General features: G+C 36.4%; 1 pseudogene; it reads right to left on the minus strand.

Moving 5' to 3' along the window:
• Positions 1-19,236, minus strand: part of LOC139043320 (centromere-associated protein E-like) — a 79,574-nt pseudogene that overhangs the window by 20,850 nt on the left and 39,488 nt on the right.

Genomic DNA, 19,236 nt, shown 5'->3' on the forward strand with positions numbered 1-19,236 from the left:
GTTCTCTTTTATCTTCACTCTATTATGCTTCTGGGTGGCCTCATTCACACCTGTTGTACTATCTATCACCAAATGCTGATGGATCCCACATCTTTATCTGTGGTCCTGATTTTTCTCCTGACAAACCTCAGATTCACAACTAAAAGCCTACTTGGTTTCTCTTCCTGGATGTTCCATTATAGGTATTTCTATCTCAAAACATCTCAAATTAAACACCAGATCTCTCCTCCTGCCTCACCTGCCTTCTCCCTTTCGTTTTTTCTTTCTATCAGTTAATGGCACCACTATCCACAAACCCGGCTAAGCCCAAATCCTGGGGCTCAGTCTGAACTTCCCTCCCCTCCCTCCACTGTCAAGCACATGGACCTACTATTGTAAACTGCCAAATATTTCTTTAACTTCTTTCATCCTTTCCATCCCTATGAATCCTTCCCCCATAGTACTGTCACCCATCACATCTCATCAGGACAATTGTAACTGCCTCTTGTCTCTTCTCTCTGCCACCAGGCTTATCATCCCCTGCAGACTCATTTCTTCTTTGTCTGTAGTGAAGTCTCTACAATGGCAACCCAATCACATTACTGCCACCACTTAAAATAACTGTCCAGTGACCCCTCCTCATCTCTAAAATGAACTCTAAGCTTTACTGCTTGAGCCCAGCTTCCAGTCCAGTCTTGTCTTCAACTTGTTCTCCAGGACATTGTCCACTACTGCACTTCTCACCTGTTCAAATGTCTGCCTCACCCACTGGACTAGGAGAGATTTAGCGGTTGCTCATCTCTGTCTCCCCAGCACCCTGACACATTGTTAAGGCCAAAGGCAGAGCTCAGGTTTTGTTGAATGAGCAGGTCCTAGATGCACTGAGGATCCTGCACATGCTATTCTCAGACCCATGCCATCTTTAATTCAGTAGCAAATGTACTAATTAGCAAATACACCAACTCCCAAAGCAGGACTTAAATATACTGGTTTGTAACTGAAATTAATGGCAATATTTACAAAGATATTACTAAAACAGGTGGTACCTTGAGTTTCTTCATGACTCTGTGGAACTCCATGGAACATCTCTGGTTGACAGTGAGAAGTTTCTGAATCTGTCTGGTTTGTGGATGTGGAAGTGAGAGGTTTGCTTTTACTCTAATTGAAAGCTCTCTTTGGGTTTCAATTTCCCTCTCCAAGTCAAGGCAGAGTCCATTTAAGCACTCATAATGACTATCCATCTCTGTGTATCTCTTCAGAAGCTCCTAAAGGCAGTGAGAATTCATTCAATTTAATAATTCATTCTACTTTAACAATAAGTAGTCCTAGCTCTGGAATTGTAACAAAATTTATGCTTTAACACTTTCTATAGGGCAGAAATAAATTGAGACTTTTGTGTATAAAAAACAAAGAGAAAATGTTATTGTCGATTTTGGATTATAGAAATAATTATAATCATTGTGGAAATTTAAGAAGTTTAAACTGTAGGGGAGGAAGATATTTCCTCTACACGCTCTAGGTCCTTCTGGCTGGACAGCAAATTAAATTCACATGAGACAGAATAACAGGAGAAAATTAAACAAAGCTTTATAACATGTATACATGGGAGAGACCCAGGAAAACTGAGCAACTCACCAAAATGGCGGAAGCTCTCACCTTAAATATCATCTTCAGCTAAAGACAAAGGAGGATGTTGTGGGTAGGGGGAGTCAGTATGGGAGGTTACCAGACAAGTACAGTAAACAAGAGTAAGGTTATTATGCAGATTTAAGTCCTTGCCTTCCGCATTGATAAGAGTTTCTAGAGGTAAGGTCATCCCCCTTCTTCCTGGTACAGAGAGGGAGACATCTTTACAGATGGAGATTTCCCTTACAAATGGAAATGTCTCTTACAAAGGGTAACTTCTACTTTTCAGAGTTTCTCTCATGTCTGCAGTTTTTGAAAGTAACCAGCCCAAAATAATCTTCATGCCAAAGAGATATATCTTGGGGTGGCCAATTCTAATCCTCTATAAAACAGCTATAACAAAGAAAACCAGAAACAACCATTGTTATCATTTTGATACATTTTCTTTTAGTCTTCTAAACATCCATGATTTGAATGAACATTTACAAAGTTGGAAGAGAAATTTGCATGAATTCAATCTAGTATGTATTGTAGCTCAAGGCTGAATGCTAGCTTCTGTTGACAATAGGTGGTGTGAGTGAGCAGATAAAACTGATGAGGATCAAGGATGCCTCAGGGAGAAAAGCCCAAGGCTTCCTGGCCTACATACCAATCTATATCATCCTCACAGAAGCATGGGACATCCTGACCTCATTCAATCTGATTCTTACCCAAAGTTATAAGACCACCTGATAACCAGACTCCACCTGCACTGATACTTTTTTTACCTAATTTTTCCTTTGTCTTGTAAAGAAGCAACTCACATACTTATGCCTTATAAATTTAGCCCTACCCTCAACCCATGTTTGCAGCTCTTCACTGCCCATAGGTCCTGTCGCCATGCTACTCCATGCTACTTCCTGAATAAAAGAGCACTACTGCCAGACCTTGAGAGTCCAAGAAATGTTTCTTTCGACTCCTCAGCTCACTGAGCCAGCATCAAAACGAGTGACAACAAATCACATGACCTACGTTCTATTATCTGCCTAGAATCTGAGATTTCTCACCTTTTATCAGAGTTAGAGTTCAGGTTCTAGCCCTGTCACTTCCTGACTGGGGAAATCCTTGAGCCATTCTCCCAACTACAAAATGAAGACTACAATAATTTCCACAAAGTTTTCTAGGGAATTAAGTAAAATGTTAGATAATATCTAAATATAACCTATAAAATACATACAGACACTATAAATTAAAGGAAATAAAATTACATTTGTAGAAATGCTTCTATACCCAAGTTTTAAACTTAGACTTGGTTTCAAATCCTAATTTTACCAATTTACCAGCTGTGTGACCTTGGGCAATGACTAAACTTCCTCCTGGGCCTCAATTTCTTTGTTTATAAATGGAACAATAAACTCTGTCTCATGAGGTAAAGCACCCAGTCTAGTGCCTTGTGTATGGCAGACACCCATTAGGCCTAGGCCCAGCAGCTCAACTTTCTAGAGACCAGACAGGTGACAAGCTGGTCAGGGCACAGGTGGAAGAACACTTTACATTCAATCGGGTATTAACATATTTAGTTCAGGGTGCTAAACAATAGAGTAAGGGGCTTCTGACAATAATGAGCTCTCCTTTTAATAATTTAAGGAAAACCTAGATAGATGTTCACTAATCTGGGATGTTGGAGAGGGGATTCTTGCCTTTGGTCTTAGGAGGAATCACCTTATGGTTGGAGCAGCACTGTCTAGTCATTCATTTGTACTTTTAATAAATACATATTGAAGGCTGACTTCTGTCAGGACTGTGCTAAGTGATGCAGCCATAAACAACACACAGAAGTCTTTAGGGATCTTGTGTTCTAATAGGGGTGACAGTAAATCCTGTTGGCTTTACCCTCACTACATGTTCAGAATCCACACACTTCTCACTGCTTCCACTACTACCTCTCTGGGCCAAGCCATCACCATCTTCGCATGATTACTGAAATTAGTCTTTCAAATAGTCTTCCTGCTATCACTTAATTTTCAACACAACAATCAGAGCTATCCCTTTAAAATGTAAGTCAGACCATGTCTCTCTTGTGGTCAAAACTCTCCAGTGGATCCACATCTCGTTCAGAGTAAAACCCAAAGTCTTTGAAAAGCCCCACAGCCTGCTTCCTCCTGTTAACTCTGACCTCGTTTCTCATTAGCTTTCCCCCTTGTTGATGTTGCTGGAGCCCACTAGGCAGCTTCTGCTTCAGGAGCTCTGTCCTTGCTGTTCTCCCTGCCTGTTCTGCTCTCCACCAGATACCTGTATGTCTCAACCATTGACTCCTTTCAGGTATCTGCTGAAATACCACCTTTCCAGTGAAGCCTCAAAGTCATAAACCCTACTGTTTTTCTTCAAAGATTGGCACCTGAGCTAACATCTGTTGCCAATCTTTTTTCTTCTTCTCCCCAAAGCCTCCCCAGTACATAATTGTATATTCTAGTTGTGAGTGCCTCTGGTTTTGCTATGTGGGATGCTGCCTCAGCGTGGCCTGACAAGCGGTGCCATGTCTGTGCCCAGGATCTGAACTGGGGAAACCCTGGGCTGCCGAAGCGGGAGCACAAACTTAACCACTTGGCCCCAGGGCCGGCCCCAAACCCCACTGTTTTGTTTGTGTATGTATGCATGTATGCACACACATATCTGTACTAGATTATGAAGTTTAGAAGAATACTGAGCATTATCTATTCATTCCATAGAGGTGCCTGTGACTCCACAGGCCTTTGGAAGGGCCCCAATATTTATTTGTAATTTGAACAGGGCACTTACTTTTATCCTAAAGCACTTTTCTCTCAGGCTTTCTGTAAGGTGCTGTTTTCCATCACATAGCAACATTTTTTCATATTTTAATACCTCTTTGATGTTCTGTTGGTCCTGCTTGGATGGAAAGAAATAAACAAGGCTTCAGCTATAACTCCATTCATATATAATGTCTAATCATTTACTTTTTCAATTACACATTGTACATTATTTCAATAATGGAATCAAATATTATACTTGTAACACAAAAAAATGTAAAAAATGGTCAGAAAATGAATAATAGTATCATGAAGTCTTTTAGTGAGTAACCTCAACTCATTGGGGAAAAAAGTGGGAGAACCACATATTTTTTGGAGACAGAATCTGTTCCTGTAACCTTCATAGCTGCAAATTAGGTTTTAGATTTATCTCTGGTTCCTACTCTTCCAGATCTCTGCAGTAGAATAATTATTGCCAACTAAACATGCTAGCACGACTGTCTGTACTGTCCATGGTGCTCCAAGCTCCATTCATATATTCTTCCCAGCACCTTGGACCAGAAAATTCATACCCTGCCTACATTTTGTATTTCTGACTACAAGTACAAAACAAAACATTTTCTCCCATTTGTTTATCTTATTTACTGCAGTACCCAGAAGACTAATTGTTCAATGATTATTGGTTGAATGAATTAAATCTCTTTATAAATTTAGTTAGGGTCCACATAAATATGATTCCCAAGTGTCTGATGTTTCTATTGAGATTGCAAATGATACTGTTTTCCACTTTATTCTTTCTTCACTATTGAAATATGAGAATGAAAAAGATTTTTATAGATTTCATAAACTTTCTTATTGATCTGAAGTTTACATTACTTTTTAGAGGATTCAGTTCAATTTCTTTTTTTGTATTCATCTTGCCTTCTTCCCTTCTAATGTCACTAACAAGAGCCCACGTCTAACCCTATCAGGTAGAGATAGAGAGATGGGCTATTTAATCTTTTGTAAATCGAATCCTTCAACTATTTCTCCATTGAGAATAATGCTATTTCTTGGTTTAAAAACTCTTTTAAAATTTCATTAAAGAAAATAGTCTGCTTATTTAACAAATTTTTTCTTAAAAATAAAGAATTAAAATGGTATTTTCTGAAATAGATTTTAGCTTCTTTTAAAACTGTACTTGCCTGTTTGTGTGAAAAGTTATAGTAATAGTTTTCCCATTATCCTCCGTTTGTAGAAATTTCCCGGAAGAAAAAAGTAAAAACATTGCTACCCTTTTCAAAAAAGCTTGTTTCTTATAAATAGTTACTAGATAGGGGTAGATTCTGAACTCGCTCTAGCTATCATTTCTCTTAAGGTTTCTCTGAATTGGTCTCTTTCCATTTTTGAGAGACTTTTATGCTCCTTAGCTCATCTCTCTCCTTAGCTACAATTCTTATTTCTTCAAGGCTTTCATAAAGTTTCTTAGTCAAGTGTAAGTTATCCATTTCCCCATTTTGCATAGATAAATTTTGGGCCTCAAACTGCTTCTTCAATCCTTCCGTTTCATTCATTTTTTAATGAGTTTTACTGACATCTTCTTTCACTTTAAGAAGTTGAAGCTCTTTTTTCTGAAGTTCTCGGATCTTGAGATAATTATAAAACAAGTTAGAATGCAAACAGAACTCCTTCAAGGACGGAAAATAGTCTATTTGTTACATACAAGCACATATCTATGTCTATATATCTATTTCTATCTCCTTGCTGAGTCTACAAATAATTTTGGACACAACTACTCCCAAAAGAATAAAACAACAATACCTTTTCCTGTAATTCATCTTTTGCCTTATTTAAATCCTTTTGAATATTTGAAATCTGGGTTGTCTTTTCTGAAACTCTCTCTCTGAATTTATCAATAGTTTCCTGGTGTTCTTTCAAATGCATACGAGCAATTTTCAGTTCTTGTTGTGTTTCCAGATCCTTTATTATTAGAAGAAATTGAGAAATATGATAATATAAAGGCACATTATCTTTTCTTAATGATGAACTAGTTAAAGTAAAAAAATGCATTCTCACAGTTAAAAACCACCAACACACCACCCCCAAATCAGAACAGTATGGAAGGATAGAGAGTACAGACCCTGTCCCTCACCTCGCCCATCCTAGTCCTGCTCCTTGTTGAACTGGCTGCTTGCTCTTCTCCTTTCAGACCCCTTGGACACCCTTCTAGATCAACGTCACAGAAAAAGTGTCCCATTCTTATGCTTAGTGTTCCCTTATACAGACAAACCCCACTTAGCCAGTGCCTTATGGCGGACACTTGGATTGCTTTTAGCTTTTGTTTACCACAAACAATGCTGCAGTGAATGCTGTTGTATTTCTGCCCAAATGTGTGAATATATTGGTTGGATAAATTCCTAGGAATGGAATTGCTGTAACAAACGTATATGCTGATAAATTTTAATAAGATATTGTCAAACTGTCTCCCTAAAAGGCTATAACATTTACTTTTTCACCAACAGTATCATTTATTTAAAAGAGAAGGAAGCTTCTTGTATTAAAAATATGTGTGCTGGACAGGAAGAAAGAGTATAACTCACTCTAGCTATGGTTTCTTGTAGGTTTGCCTTCAGTTGGTCTCTCTCCAGTTTGAGTGCCTCTTCCACTTTTCTTAGATTATCTCTTTCTTTCATTACAGATTTCATTTCTTCAAGATTTTCATGAAGTTTCTGAGCCAAGTTTAAGTTTTCCGTTTCTATTTTATCCAGAGTTAAACTTTGGGCCTTGAATTGTTTCTTCAATCGCTCTATCTCGGACATTTTTTTCTGTGTCTCACTGACATCTTCTTTTAACTTAAAAAGCTGATGTTCATTTGCCTTAAGTTCTTGGATCTTATCAAGATAATCATAAAATAACATGTCAGGATACAGATGGTTTTTAAGACAAGTATAAAGAATAGTTTCTAAATTGATTAAGACAATAGGCTTCTAATGTCACTCATTAATATTCTGCATAATTCCACACAGAATTTATTTTCTTTTGAGATTATATACGTAAGTGTATATATATATACACACAAGTGTGTACATATGTACATATACACACAAGTGTACATATAGATACATATATATACTTGTGCATATATACACATGTATATAGATGCACTCATGTACATATACACATAAGTGCACTAATCTTAAGTGTATAGTTCAATTATTCTTGACATATGTTTACATCTATGTAATAACAACCCAGATTAAAATATAGAACATTTCTAGCACCCCAAAAAGTTCCTGTGTGCCCCCTTACTACAGCCAACCACTATCATGACCTTGGTCATCTTAGGTGACTTTGCCTGTTTTTGAACTTATAAACCACAAGGTGTAAATCCATTCTCCCAGTGAAAGGCATCTGAGTTGTTTTCAGTTTTTCACTATTATGATTAGAGCTGCTATGAACATTCTTGTACATATCTTTATGTGGAAGTATGCGTTCTTTTCTCTCAGGTACATACCTATAATCGCTGGGCCACAGGCATGTACATGTTCAGTGTCAGTAAACACTGCCAACGTGTCTTCCAATGTGGCTAAACTATTTCATATCCCCAGAGGATTATAGGCACAAATAAGTCAGACAGCCAATCAAATAACCCTCCCCTCCCCCCATACCTTTTCTTGTAATTTAGTGTTTGAATTTTCTAAATCCATCTGCATATTTGATATTTCATCTGTCTTCTCAGAAACAATCCCTCTGAGTTTATCAATAATTTCCTGGTGCTCCTTCAGATGCATGTGAGCAATTCTTAGTTCCTCTTGTTTTTCCAGATTCTTCATCATTAGAGAAATTTTGAGAACAGTGACATATCTTAATGTTAAAATGTTAGTATTTTTTTAATGAAAATAACATATTTTCTTAGTAAAAATAATAAAACTATTACTTCTTACTCTGTATTTTTGTTGTTAGAAAGTGATAAGCTTTTCCTCCCCGTCCCCACCTCCCACAGCCTGCTCCCACTTTCCAGAGGCAAACATGTTATATGTGCACTATTCTACAGCTTGCTTTTCCTCCTAAGAGTCATTCTGGGCTTTCCATATTAGGACGGTCAAATCTATTCCATTTTTTTATTAGGTGTTGCATAGTATTCTGACATATTGCTCTTGTTTACCCAGTTTCCTTCTGATGGACATTCAGATTGTATCCCATTTTTTATTACAAATTGCTACAATGAACAACACTGTGGTGTATATATGTGTATGTATATATATATATATTTCTTTATCTTAACAATTGATTAAGTATACATGTAGGATAAAGTCTATGAAGAAAATATTGCTTACAGAATTTACAATTTTCAAGAACAATACCAAGTTACGTGCCTAAAAGTTTCTATCAGTTCACTCACACCAGCAGCACCATCATGTGAAAGCAGGGCTCACTGCTGTCAGCAAAGCCCACGCTTCCTCACGAGGGAGGGAAGGAGTATCGCTTACTGTAGCTTCCGTCTCTCGCAGGCTTTCCCTGAGCTGCTCTCGCTCCGTTCTGAGGGTTTCCTCCACTCTTCTGAGGCCATCTCTTTCCTTAGCAACAAGTTTTATTTCTTCAAGGTTCTCAAGATGTTTCTGAGTCAATTTGAACTTCTCTGTTTCTATAGTTTCCAGAGTTGAATTCTGGGCCTCTAATTGCTTCTTCAATTGCTCTGTTTGATGCATATTTTCCTTGAGATCATTTTTTGCCTTAAGAAGTTGATGTTCTTTCTCCTGAAGTTCTTGGATCTTGAGATAAGCATACAATAAATTATGATATAGATAGATTTGATAAAAAGCTAAATAATAGTTTCTAAATTAATAGGCAAATCTTTACTTGTCTCCAATTTTAGGCTAACTCATATCTTGTTTCTTTACACAAAAGACCTGATTCAAACTCTCAGCTACTCAGATAACAACTTTAAAAAAATACCTGTGCTTTTAAGGCAGTATTTGTGTTTTCTAAATGTATTTGCATATTTAATATTTCATCTGTCTTCTCTGAAACAACTTCTCTGAGTTTATCAATAGTTTCTTGGTGTTCTTTCAGATGCATGTGCGCAATTTTGAGTTCTTCTTTTGTTTCCAGACCCTTTATTAGCATGTGAAGTTTAAAGAATATTTTAACAACATCATCTCAACACTGCCCCCCTTCCCAATTGGCTCAGTTTTAAGGAAACACAACAGATGAAGAAAAGGGTCTAACTGACCTTAACTTCAATTCTTCTTATGTATTCTTTAAGTTTCTCTCTCTCTACTTCAAAGGACTCTTGTAATTTCTGTAGATCATTTCTTTCTTTGGTTATGGATTTTATGTCCTCATAATTTTCACGGAGTTTCTGAGCCAACTCTAGCCTCTCCATTTTCATACGTTCCAACGTTAATTCTCGGTTCCTTAATTCATTCTTTATATTCTCCACGTCATTCATCTTTTCCTGCATCTTACTCATCTCTTCTTGTACACTAAGAAGTTGTTGCTGTTTTTCTTGGAGTTGTTGGCTCTTAAGAAATAAAGTTTTTATTATTACCATTTTGCCATATTATCTTAAAATTCTTATGTAAAATGTACTTTGCCAAACTGAGAGAATCATTATCACAGCCCTGCACACTACCCTAGTGGAAACAGACAAGCAGCACTGAAAGTAAAGCAGCTTCTAGGCATAGTGTCTGTACTGGGCTGAAGAGGGTCCCACCCAAAATTCAAGTCTACCCAGAACCTCAATGTGATCCGATTTGGAAAGAGGGTTTTTGCAGATGTAATTAGTTAAGGATTGAGAAGATACCCTACTGGACTAGGGTTGGGCCCTAAATCCAATGAGAATGTCCTCATAAGAGACGGGAAAGGACGCACAGAGACACAGAGAAGATCCTGTGAAGATGGAGACAGAGATTGAAGTGATGCAGCTACAGAACAAGGACTATCGAGGACAGCAGGAGCCACGGATAGCACAAGGCAAGGAAGGACTCTTCTCTAGAGCCTTCAGAAGAAGCATGGTCCTCCGACACCATGATTTTGGAATTCGAGAATCTAGAAATGTGACAGAATAAATTTCCATTGTTTTTATGCCAGCAAGTTTATGATAATTTGACACAGAAGTCCTAAGAAACTAACATAGTGTCACTTGGTTAATCAAGGAGGCAAAGTAAAAATGCGAAAAATTTAAAAAGAAAAGAGACTGACTAAATATATAGATGTACCTGGCAAATAAACTGTAATTCCTCATCTCTTAAAACCTTTTTGGATAATTTATTTTTAGTTCCAATAAGGTCTTTAGGGGATGGCCCACACAAACACTGAGGCATTAACTTTTACATAAGCCTATTGATATCACCTCTTTGGGAGGAGTATGAAATAGGAGGTTTTAGTAAATTCAATTAGGTTATAGTGAAAGGGATGAGAATTAAGAGAACATATATTAGGAAAAAAACATTCCACAGAAGCACAATGGAAACACTACGCTATTTATAATGCATGTAGCACTGTTCTTAGGATAAACAGAAAGATATCAGTGGGTCCATTTTAGAATTACTAGAGCAGTACAATTGTTCTAACAGTCTTAGCTCTTACACAATTATATTACAACAGCACCTTACTTCTAAAAAAGAAATAATTCAGGAACTTGCAAACATCTAAGAGATGGAAATAGTGACAAATCTTAGAGTTTAGAGAATGACTAATATAGCTCTATATAAGGGCAGGAGCTTTGTTTTACTGACTAATGTATATCAAGTGCCCAGAACAGTGCCTGGCCCACGGTAATGCTCAATAAATATTTGATGAATGAATGAATACATCATGAGTAGTTTAGATGAACCAAGGCCCCCTCTCATTGAAAGACTCTAGGATAATATAATACACACAAAAGAGGTTAGCTAAGATCCTAGTGTGAGTTCAAACTGTCCAAAATATTAGCATTGAGAGCTGTTCATTTGGGAGGTACATTCTATTTCTGGAATTTAGGTCTATTAGAACCAAAATTTATCACCAAAAAAAAAAAAGTTTAGTCAGGAAATATGGCCAGGAAGATAACTTTAAAAATTCACCTTTTCCTTTAGCTTTTCTTCAACTTCTGCCAGTTTCTCACAGGTCCTAGAAAGCTCTTTCTCTTTCTTTATGGTACAGTTCTTTTCTTGTGCAACTATCTCTTGTTGCTTTTTAAGTTCACCTCTAAGAATTCTTAATTCTTCCTGGTTTTCAATGGTCTAGAATTTTTAAAAAGTTGAGATTAAATGACACTAGCTTACATTTAGGAAATCAGGTAAAAATCAGCATTTACCTCAGCCTGAAAATGGAGAAATCATGGCAAACTATATTGGAAAAGACTAACTTAAAAAGAAAGTGAGTCTATTTTGATCATGTAAATGCCAAGAATCTGCTTTCTTATGCTGTTTCTTTATTGCTCAACTTACATTCCTACCACGAGAATTAGAACTGGATTTAGTATTCCATCATAAGAGGTTTGCTTGTTTTCTACCCTGAAGCCAAAAGAGACTGTTTCTAAGCTTTCATCGATAGACGATGAGACTGCAGGTTATAGGCTTTTCATATGCTGGGATGGCTTTGATTTTGAGCAAGCTCAAAACAGCAGCCGTCCTTTGCTAGCATGAATTGGACTAATCTTAGTTATTATGCTTAAAGAGTGACATTCTCAAGTATCAAGACCAAAAAACATTACAAGACAGATACCGAGAAGAAAATACAACTTTTGTCTGTACTCTTATTTACATTCAGCTCTTTGACCAAACAGACAATCCTAAGAAACATGGAAAATTACACAAAAGGTCAGGGTCTACTGTGATCCATAGCAAACTTCTGAAAATATTAATTTCAATCTATTACACATTAGATTGCCCCCACATATAGAAACAAAAACTAAAGTAGGTTTGAAAATATTGGCAAACATTAACAACAATTAAACATGAAATTTAAGAAAAATTACAACAGCATAAATAAAATAGAAACACTTAGGAACCAATTAACAAAATATGTCCAAGATCTGTACATTGAAATCTATACAACACATCACTGAGAGAACAGTTTATAGAAAGATACACAATAAGCACATAAAAAGATGCTCAACATCTTTAGTCATTAGGGAAAGGCAAATCAAAACAAGGTTACACCCAATAGAAATGGCTAAAATTAAAAACACCAATAATATGAAGTGTTGGTGGGGATGTGGAGCCATCAGAATTCTCTTAATGTGCTGATGAGAATGTAAAACGGTGCAACTATACTTTGGAAATCAGCCTAGTAAATTCTTACCAAGCTAAACATACATCTCCCTATGACCCAGCTATTTCACTTAGATCCATACTCTAGAGAAATAAAAAATATATGTTCATAAAAACATTTGTATGAGAATGTTTATAGCAGCTTTATTCAAAATACCCAAATAGTAGAGATAACTCAAATTTCCATCAATACAGGAGAAAGGCTAAACAAATTGTGGCCTATTCATACACTGGAAGACTACCAAGCAGTAAAAAGGAGTGTAGAAAGAAGTGAGACAAAAGAGCACATGCAGTGTGATTCTATTTGTGTGAAGTTCTAGAAGAGACAGTGAGCTGAGGTGGAAAACATCAGGACAGTGACTATGTGGGGCAGAGGATGAGATCAGGATTGCCTGGGTGGAGGTGGGAGGGAACTTGCTGGGGTGGAGAGAACACAAGTAGAGACATTTGTCAAAAGTCATCACACTGGACACTCACATCAGATACATTTATTGCATGGAAATTATACCTCAATAAAGTTGTAAAAATCTAAAACATACAAAGACAAAAACACATTGCTGAATCTCACCATTCCAATACTGTCCCTCAGGTCAGTCTTCAGTTGCTCCTTTTCTGCAGTAACCCTCTCTAACATTTGTCGCAGTGCTGTTTTCTCCTGTATTAAAGAAAATATCTTTCTCTGTTGTTCAGTTAGCTCATTATCAACATCTGCAATCAGCACTTGGGTTTTTTTGGCTTCCAAACTCTGCTTTTTATCTATGCCAACCATCTAAAATATTAATACATTAGAGAAGAATTTCTTAGTAACAGTTTTAATAATAAAAATAGCCAAACTTCTATTACTTATTATGTACCAGGCACTATTTTCACACAGTGACACATTTAATCTTCCCCATAACCTTACAAGGTAGGCACTATTACTATCTCCGTTTGACAGGCAAGGAAACTGAATCCCAGAGAGGGTAGGTCACTTGCCCAAGGTCACTCAGAGAAGTTATCAGGCTTTGAATCCAAGTGGTCTGGTTCCAGAGCTCGTGCTCTTGTGCCTGTTCACTGGTAAGAGCTATGTGGACAGCTATAGATAATTCACAACTATCTTCATGTACGATGGGTTAACCTGACTTTATGAAGGAGTAAGCCAGCTTAAACTCTCCCTCTTTATTTCTTTCCTTCAAAAGCTGGAAACCATAACTTATGCCCTACTACTAACAAATCTTTATTTTCAGAGTTTTATTATAGATAAGAGGGCAAAAGAGTTTTGTTAGAAACATATTTCATATTATAGTAGCATAATTCACCTTTTCATATTTTTCATATACTGCTTAAGAAAAGCATGTTATATAAATCCATTTATCCATAAATAAGTCTTAACCAAAGGTAACCTGATACATGGACTCCTTGGTAAAAGGAGACAAAGATTGATGTTACCAGTATGAAATTAGGGTATCACCATATAATCCTATACTAGCCCAGTAAAAACACTCAGCTGAATATTGGTCACAGATGTTTAAAAAGTTTTTGTAATAATCTATATTTAATTAGAAAAAAAAGAACAAGAAAAAAAATCATCCAATGACACCAACTTCACACAACCACTATTAGAATTTGGGAATATTTCCTTCCAGAGTTTCTTCTATTAAAAGAATTTTTTTAACATTGCAATTATGACTACTTTACATATAAGATCCTTTTTAGTTTTTCTTTCCCACTTAGATTAGATGATATGCATTTTCCCATGCTGTTACATAATCTCCAAATTATAATTTTTAGTAGTTGCTCAATTCTCTAGAGTGGATACAGACAAACCATATTTCATTTGGTTAGCCCCTTCTTTTTGGCAATCTGCATGAGCTTCTACAAGGATGAGCAGAGAGCTAACTACAACTACAGGAGAAATTAAGGCAGGAACACAGAGTCTTTGGGATTAGTCAGTCAGCTACTATAATTCAGAATCTTGCATCTTTACTCCTAAATATGGAAATGTACACAAAACAAAGCAGATTGAGACAAAGTGCAAAACTGAACTCAGCCTAGAAAGTATTCCAGCTACCATGGTTATGAGCAAATCTAATAGGTCTAATTATTAAATAAGGAAAAAAATTGTGTCCTTTATATGAGAATAAGCCTACTAATCACAAAGTTTAAAATTTCTGTTGAGACACACTAGAGAAACTCATTTCCAGAGAGAGACACATCAAGCAGGATTGAAAACGGGCACTCCTAGAGGCTTCATGATAGACCTACTAGGCTATCATAGGCTGCCCTCTGGTGCTCTGATAAACAGATTTATCTGGAAATCCCTAGACCCACTGCTTTATCCTCATGGGTGATTCCAGCATGAACACGATTTCACAAGACCAAGCTCACCTCAGCATTGCATCCCAGATTTCAGAAACCCTGATGAACAGAATGGCCCAGGAGAATTTCCAGTTAGACCCTTTTATCAACACAGATGATTCCAGCATGAACTTAATACCACAGACTGGCTGGTCCGGTGAGTGTAACTCTCCTTTTCCCTCACTCCGCCTCTACTGCTCCTTCTCATGGGGCCCTGTGACTGCATTTTGCATTTGTTTAAAAGCGGCTACTGACTGTGCATTTATTTTCAAAAAACTATTGAAAAACCTTTCCCCTTATAAAAGTGGAAGTCATAAATTTTAAATCAAGGTCAAGTGCCTTTGGCCCATAGTTGACCCAAAATATAGATAAACTGAGAATACAAGATACAGAGCAAGTGAAAATGCTTTCTAGGAAAGAATGACTGAAGCATAGGGAGAGAGGAAGAGAAAGCTCCTTATCCAAGGCAGGAATATTGTACCCCAGAGTAAATGGGAAAAAAGAAGCTCATTATATAGAGTAATAGTATATAAAGGTATATAGAGGTTTCTTTACATAAGTTGGATCTTACTGAATTGTTCTTTAGTATGTATCTGTTTTTATTTAATAATGTATCCTGGAAATTTTCCAATTGTAGATGATGTCTACTTTAAAGAAATTCCATGACTATACAAAACTCTATTACATTTCTATACATTAACAATAAACAATTAAAAAAGGAAATAGAGAAAACAATCCATTTACAAAAGCATCAAAAAGAATAAAATATTAAGGAATAAACTTAACCAAGATGGCAAAGGCTTGTACAATGAAAACTACAAAATGTATCTGAAATACATTAAAGACACAAATAAATGGAAAGACGTCTCATGTTCACAGATTGGAAGACTTAATATTGTTAAGAAGTCAATGCTACCCAAAGCGATCTACAAATTTAATGCAATCCCTATAAAATCCTAATAGTGTTTTGCAGAAATAGAAAAATCCACCCTGAAATTCATATGGAATCTCAAGGGACTCCAAACAGGCAAAACAATCTTGAAAAAAGAACAGAGCTGAGGGTCTCACACACCCTGATTTCAAAACTTACTACAAAGTTATAGTAATCAAAACAGCTCAGTACTGGCATAAAGACAGATATATAGACCAATGAAATAGAAAACAGAGCCCAGAAATAAACCTTTGCATATGGTCAAATGATCTTTAACAAGGATGTCAAGACCATTCAATCATAAAGGATGGTATCTTCAACAAATGGTGTTGGGAAAACTGGATATCTCATGCAGAAGAAAGAAGTTGGGCCCTTACTTTACATCATATAAAAAAGTTAACTCAAAGTAGATCAAAGACCTAACCATAAGAACTAAAACTGTAAGATGCTTAGAAGAAAACATGGGAGAAAAACTTCATAAAGTGGATCTTGCCAATGATTTCTTGGATATGACACCAGAAGCACAGACAACAAAAGCAAAAAGAGATAAACTGGACTACATAAAAACTACAAATTTCTGTGCACCAAAGGACACAATCAACAGAGTGAAAAGGCAACCTAGGAATGGGAGAAAATATATGCAAGTCACACAATTGATAAAGGGTTAATATCCAGACTATATAAAGAATGTCTAAAATTCAACAACAAAAACCAAACAATCCAATTTAAAAATGAGTAAAGACTTGAACAGACATTTCTGTAAAGATATACAAATAGCCTACAAGCACATGAAAAGATGCTCAACATTACTAGTCATTAGGGAAATGCAAATAAAAACCACAATGAGATATCATCTCACACTTATTAGGATAGCTACTGTGAAAAAAGGAGAAAATAATACGTGTTGGTGAGAACTTGGAGAAATTGGAACCCTTATGCACTGCTGGTGGGAATGTAAAATGGTACAGCCATGATGGAAAACAGTATGACAGTTCCTCAAAAGATAAAAAACATGATCCAGTAAATCTGACATCCAAAAGAATTGAAAGCAGGGTCTCAGAGAGATATTTGTACACCATGTTCATAGCAGCATTATTCCCAACAGCAAAAAGGTGAAAGCAATCTTCAGTGCCCATTAATGGGTGAATGGTTAAACAAAATGTAGTATATACATACAATGGAATATTATTCAGCCCTAAAAAGGAAGGAATTTCTGATGTATGCTGCAACATAGAGGAACCTTGAGGACACTATGCTAAATGAAATAAGCCAGTCAAAAAAAGACAACATACTGCATGATTCCGCTTATGTGAGGTACCTAGAGTAGCCAAATTAAGAGAGATAGAAAGTGGAAAAGTGGTTGCTAGGGGCTAGAGGAGGGAGGGAATGAGGAATTGTTTAGTGGGTATAGAGTTTCAGCTTCACAAGATAAAAAGAATTCTGGAGATTGGTGGCACAACAACGTGAACGTACCTAACACTACTGAACTGTTTGCTTAAAAATGATAAAGATGGTAAATTTTATGCTATGTATATTTTACCACAATTAAAGATACAAAACAAACAAAAATAAATTTATACATATATATATATATATATATATATGAATGACTACTACTCCAAGCTATGGATGTATGAAAGATTATTTCACCATTCTCCTATTGGTGAACGTTTTAAATTCCCAGTAGTAATTATTCTGGATTAAATAGTATTAAGTATAATAACAATGAAAAATAGTATAAAAAATTCTGACATATAAAAGGCATTTTTGAAAAGTAGAAATGCATTGTAAATAAATCAGTTATATAAAATTACAGGCAATCCCGTTATGGACTGAATTATGTCCTCCCAAAATCCACATGTTGAAGCTCTAAGCCTCAAAATGACTGTATTTGGAGAGAGGGCCTTTAAGGAGAGTAATTAGGGTTAAATGAGATCATATGGCTGGGGCCCTAACCCCATAGAACTGGTGTCCACTCCAGAAGCAGAAGAGAACCAGAGCTCTCTCGGCTCACACACAGAAGGGCCATGTGAGGAGAGGTGCCATCTGCATGATAGGAAGAGGGCTCACAAGAAACTGAATTTTCTAGCTCCTTAACCTTGGACATCTAGCTTCTACAACTGGGAAAAAGTAAATTTCTGTTGTTTAAGCTACTTAGTCTATGATATTTTGTGATGGCAGACTAATATACCTCCCTTTTAAAAAATCATCATTAGCATCCTAGCCTTTCTTGTATATAATTAAATAACAAAGCAGCTCTTCTCCCCAGGTTTCAGGACAAAACGAACCATGCTGCCTAGAATAAGCTGAGATTTAAGCACAGCACAGCTCTAGAAACAGACATGAACACGACACACACATCGATAGTGAACTCTCAACTAGTACACAAAATCTGATATAAAACAAATATTTTACCCATAAGTAATAATAAGCACTCAATCTTTCTTACATTCTTAGAATTCAGAGGGGCTTTTAAAGATGTTTAAAATACACCAGGCCTCGGAAAATATCAGCTCAAAGTTTGAACTAACATTTTTGCCTTTTCCTTTTCCAACTGATTGTAAGCAGTTATATCTGAAGTTATTTCAAAGACACTAGGGCTAATCTTGTAAACTGTTGTTAGTTATTCACTGTGAATAATCAATAAGATTGAGGTCACCATTATGTACTTAAGTGTCTGAAGTTAAGGAGAAAGCTCACATATAGTATATGAAAACTCGAACAGAAATACCCTTTACCTTTTCCTGAAATTCATCTGAATTTTCTCCTATGTTTTCCTCTATACGCAAATTCCTGGAAGTTTCCTCAGAAATTTTCATTTTCAGTGTGTTAACTGTTTCTTGGTGTTGTTTTAAAGACTCAAGAGCATTTTGTAATTGTTCTTGGGTATCTATGTTCTTTGTCAGAGAAAGGGAACACAATTTCAATTAGAATAATGTGAAACAATGAAAATAACTTTATAGTTACTGCTTGATCATAAATAATAACTGATGGCTCCTGAACGTCTTGAAGAGGCTCTGAGTTTTCAGTTTACTCTGTCAAAGCCTCACCATGGTCACGGTGTCCTGAATGTCACTTCTGAGCTGTTCCCTCTCAATCTGCAGGCTCTCTTGGAGCTGTTTCAGGCCATCTTTTTCTTGGGTTAAGGTTCTTACTTCTGCTAAGGTTTGTTGAAGTTTCTCAGTAATCAGTGCTTTCTCCCTTTCGACAGTTTGCAGCCTAGAATCTCTACTTTCTAATTGTTGCTTCAGCTCTTTCACTTCATTTAACCTTTCTTGACTCTCAGCTGTTTTCTGCTGAAGTTCCTGGGTTTTGTAAGAAAGCTTTAAAATAAGAAAAAGTTACTGTGAGAAGCAGAGCATTCTGTGGCATCTATATA

This window comes from Equus asinus, unplaced genomic scaffold (assembly GCF_041296235.1).
Source record: "Equus asinus isolate D_3611 breed Donkey unplaced genomic scaffold, EquAss-T2T_v2 contig_2, whole genome shotgun sequence".
NCBI classification, from domain to species: domain Eukaryota; kingdom Metazoa; phylum Chordata; class Mammalia; order Perissodactyla; family Equidae; genus Equus; species Equus asinus.